Source organism: Arachis hypogaea, chromosome 13 (assembly GCF_003086295.3).
Source record: "Arachis hypogaea cultivar Tifrunner chromosome 13, arahy.Tifrunner.gnm2.J5K5, whole genome shotgun sequence".
NCBI lineage: Eukaryota > Viridiplantae > Streptophyta > Magnoliopsida > Fabales > Fabaceae > Arachis > Arachis hypogaea.
This window is the reverse complement of record NC_092048.1, coordinates 85,976,358-85,981,488: the sequence shown is the minus strand read 5'-3', so window position 1 is coordinate 85,981,488 and position 5,131 is coordinate 85,976,358.

Genomic DNA, 5,131 nt, shown 5'->3' with positions numbered 1-5,131 from the left:
ATTTTTCAATTACCTCTACCTTAGCTTGATCCACCTCTATTCCCTTGTTCGAAATTTTATGCCCAAGGACAATTCCTTCAGTCACCATAAAGTGACATTTTTCCCAATTTAAAACCAGGTTAGTCTCTTGGCATCTTTTCAGAATAAGTGCTAGATGGTTAAGTCAGGAGCTAAATGAGTCTCCAAATATTGAGAAGTCATCTATGAAGACTTCCAGAAATTTCTCTACCATATCAGAGAAGATAGAAAGCATGCACCTCTGAAAGGTTGCAGGTGCATTGCATAGACCAAAAGGCATTCTTCTGTATGCAAATACTCCAGATGGACATGTGAATGCTGTTTTCTCTTGGTTCTGAGGATCTACTACAATTTGGTTGTAACCTGAATAGCCATCCAAAAAGCAGTAGTATTCATGACCTGCTAGTCTCTCTAGCATCTGGTCTATGAATGGGAAAGGAAAATGATCCTTCCTGGTGGCTGTATTGAGCCTTCTGTAGTCAATACACATACGCCACCCTGTAACTGTTCTTGTAGGAACCAGTTCATTCTTTTCATTATGAACCACTGTCATTCCTCCCTTCTTAGGGACAACATGGACAGGGCTCACCCAGGGGCTATCAGAAATAGGATAAATAATCACAGCCTCTAGTAACTTAATGATCTCTTTCTGCACCACCTCCTTCATGGCGGGATTTAGCCGCCTTTATGGTTGAACCACTGAAGAGAGGAACTTTTGCGTGGTCTAGAATTCAGAATAAATTGCAAGTATAGCTTCTAAACAAAAAAAAGTCCTTTCTTACAAACATTTTGGTTGTCACAAGTAACAAACCCCTTTAAAATTGATAACCGAAGTATTTAAACCTCGGGTCATCTTCTCAAGGAACTGCAGGGAAGTATGTTCATATTATTGGTTATGAGTTTTGTAAATTGGGGTTTTGAAGGTAAGGAACGAGTAATTTAAATGACAATAAAATAAATAAATAACTGTAAAATAAACTATTGGCAAGGTATGAGAAATTGGAATTTCTATCCTAGTTATTCTTATCAGGTGTGATGAGAATTGGATTTTAATCCCACTTAGTTAAGTCAAGTGGACTAATTAGATTGATCCTCAAGTCCTAGTCAATCCCTGTGAGACGACTAGCTTTAGAACGATCTAGATTAATTAGGAATCTGCCAATTTCAACCACTGCTGAGTTTGACAACTCAAGTGTTACCAATTACTTAACCAAAGCCAAAAGGAAGAAAATATCTAAATTAAATTAAGAGCATTCATAAATAGAATAAAACAATCATAAGCTGAAATACCTCAAGTAATATTAATTAAGAAAATCATAACATGAATGTAGCATAAGCCAAATTGAAAAGGTAAATGATAATCAAAGGTATATAATAAAAGTAGAAAATAAATAAGAGGAACATTAAACCTGCACTTGAAGAGAAGTAATCCTAAAATTAAGAGAAATCCTAATCCTAAAACCTAAGAGAGAGGAGAGAATCTCTCCCTCTAAAAACTACATATAAAATTATCAAAAGTGAGTAATTGGAGCTCTCCCTCCATATGGATGCATTTCCCCACTTTATAACCTCTATTCTGTGCTTTCTGGACTTGGATCTGGGCCAAAAAGGGCTTCAGAAATTGCTGGGAGCGTTTTCTGCAATTTCTGGTGCGTGGTGTCTGTCACGCGTCCGCGTGGGTCACGCGGTCGCGTCATCTAGAGTTTTCCTTGTCACGCGTTTGCTTCGGTCATGCGTCCGCGTCATCTGTGTTCTGCTCATGGTGCGCATCCGCGTCAGTCACGCGTTCGCGTCGCTGTCTTTTCGCGCTAGGCATGCGGCCGCGTCGTCCATGCATTTGCATTGGTGCCAGTTTCTTCAAAAACTCCATTTTGTGCTTTCCTTCCATTTTTGTATGTTTACTTTCTATCCTTTAAGTCATTCATGCCTTAGAAGATCTGAAACTACTCAACACACAAATCACGTCATCGAATTGTAATAAAAGGGTAATTAAAATAATTATTTTTAAAGCATAGGAAACATGTATTTCACATATATCTTATAATAAGGAAGGAAAAGTAAAACCATGCAATTTACATGAATAAGTGAGTGAAGGATTGAATAAATCACCTAAATTGAGCACAATACATATCATAAAATATGGGTTTATCAACCTCCCCACACTTAAACTATAGCATGTCCTCATGCGAAAATTAGGGAGTTAGTAAAAAGAAAATCAGAGTAAGTCGCATGATGATTGGTTTCTAAGTAACAAGAATTTCACAATTTTAAGCAACAGTCAACTCATATTCAAGCAAGGAAATCAAGTTGTTGATGATTCATATAGATATACCAATAACGAAAATTTAAAATTAAGTCATCAATAATGTGATTTATTAACCGGGGAAACAAAAGGAATAAGAATGCTGGCCCGTGTAGTCATGAATTGGTTTGGGAAGAGCTAAAGAATGCAAAATTGAAAATGCCAAAACCAATACATGAAAATCCAAACGATTTACAGAAAATTGGGCAGCATTCTGGCTAAAATTGGATGTTCCCAGAAAATAAACAGCAAGCAGAATAGTTCATATAAATTAAAATAAAGTGCAAATAGAGATAGATAATATGAACATGAAAGAGCAGTCGCAATAGCAGCATGAACAGTAAGAACAACATATGAACAATACTGAGATCACAGCAACAGCAGAATTGCGAAAATTATAAAACAAGTAGCAAGAACAGCGCAATTAATCAGGCCTAAATCCACTAACCACATCCTAGATACCTAACCACCTAGAATCCACTATAATATACATCTCTAACTAGCCTAAATTTAAACATAAACTGAAAAAAATATGGAAATAACTAGGAATAAAAGAAAGGTGGCGTTCGGCGGAACCTGGTGGTGAGAGGCACAAGTGTGGAATGAAGAGAGGTGGTGGAAGTGTGGTGGTGTTGGTGGCAGTGTAGCGGCGGTGTAGGGTAGCGCGGCGGCGAACCTTGGTGGCGGCAGGGACGGTTTTGTGGTGTTGGTTAGGGCTGGGGTGCAGGGAGGGGTGGTTAAGGGGGAAGGAAGAGAGGGGGGTGGGTGTTGGTGGGAGGGGCGGCGGTGAGGGTGCGGTGGGGGCAGCGGTGGTGGAGGGAAGAAGAGAAGAGAAAGAGAAGAAAAAGAGGGAAGGAAGAAGGGGGGTGGCGTCGCGGTCGTGGTTGGATGGTTGACGGTGGTGCGGCCGGTGGAGGTGGTTGGGGTGGTGGTGATGGGTGCAGGGGAGGGTTGCAGAGAAGAAAGGGAGAAGAAGGGGAATGGGAGGCGCGACGGGGTAGGGTTTCGCGTCACTGGGGGTTAGTGAATTTGAATCCACGCGGTCGCGTGGCTTGGGTGGACAGGGGGTTGACGTGATCGCGTGAGTGATGCGATCGCATGGAATGGGTAAAAAGATGAATGACACGCGACCGCGTCGCTGGAAATTGTGCTAAACGCACAATTCTAGCGTCGTTTCAGCGTAACTCTCTGTCTCCTTTGGGGTGTTGTGCAATCCACGCGATGTGAACGCGTCGCTCACGCTTTCACGTGGGATGTGTTTTGTTTAAGTGACGCGTTCGTGTGGTGGACGCGAACGCGTGGGCCGTTTTGTGCTAAACGCACGACACCCGCACGATTCCAGCCTAGATTTCTGGGCATTAGATTTTTACGCCGATTTCCAGATCACGCAGCCGCGTGAATGACGCGGACGCGTGGGGGGTGTTTCTCGCAACTGACGCAAACGCTTTAGTGATGCGATTGCGTCGCACGCCTTCTTTTCTCTTCCTTTTTTTTTGATGCAGGTATGCAATTATGCAGTATGCAATGCTAAATGCAAGTGTTTATGAATAGCATCCAGGTTCAATAAAAATAAAACAATATAAAAATAAACAAAATGAAATAAAATGGAAACAGGAACGATCATACCATGGTGGGTTGTCTCCCACCTAGCACTTTTAGTTAAAGTCCTTAAATTGGACATCAGATGAGATTCCTGTTATGGTGGCTTGTGCTTAAATTCATCTAGAAATCTCCACCAATGTTTGGAATGCCAACAGCCTCCTGGGTCCTAAACTAGGCATGTAAAGCTTCTGAGCAGCTTCAAACAGATTCTCAGGCTCCCGGGGTGACGAATGTCAGAATAGATTCCAGGATCCCAAACTTTGCTTTTAAATCCGCCTTCGTCTTGATCTATATTTTTCCATCCGGGCGATTCAGAAATTAGATTCTCACCAAGATGACCAAACGTTTTCCGAGATCCATTTGATTGAACATGATACCAATCTGTGCACTTCGAGTTAAAGCGTGGAACCTTATTGAACCTTGTGCACCAGCTCTAAGTACGAGCCATTTTTCTCTTACTCTTAAAGCCGCAGAGAGCTCTAAGCTGGCCATCTATTTCAAGGAAACCATATTCAAGTGGAAAAATAAAGTTAGAGGTTAAGGATTGTACCCACTTGAAGCTTGTATTAGGTGGTAATGGCCTTGGGATAGGTGTTTCCAGTGGTTCTGTAAGTTCTACTCCCTTGTGATCTTCTGTGAATTTCTCCACTTCCTTGCAAAATTCTTCAAATGCAATATCGTCCTGATCAAAGTCTTCTATGTCTTCCTCATCACTCAAGTCATAAGCTAGAGGTTGAGAGAAATCTACCTCCGCATCATCTTCATATTCACTTGGGGAAGATTCTTCAATCTTGGAGAATTCACTTGCGGATGCAAGTTCAGTACTAGGAGAACTTGACTTGAGATTATCATTATCAAGGAAACTGGCATCTTGGGTCATTCTGTCTAGTTCTTCATAAAATACCTGCCTTGGGGTTTGTGCACTATCCTCCTTAGCATCAATTGTAACGTGCTTGACGGAATTCTTCGTAACTCTAGGTTCCCATGGAGGTTCAGTATCTCCTAAATCTTTAATCAGTACTTCTTCTTCTTGGGTAATTTGAGCTTCCTCCAATTGTTCCAGAACAAAGTTATGCTCATTACTACCCTCTGGGATTTCTAGTGTCTCCTTTATGCTACGTTCGTCATTAGATTCTCCACATAAAGCTATTGGAGTTCCTTGAGGGTTTAAACGTCTGGAAGATAATTGATGTATTGCTTGCTCCAGCT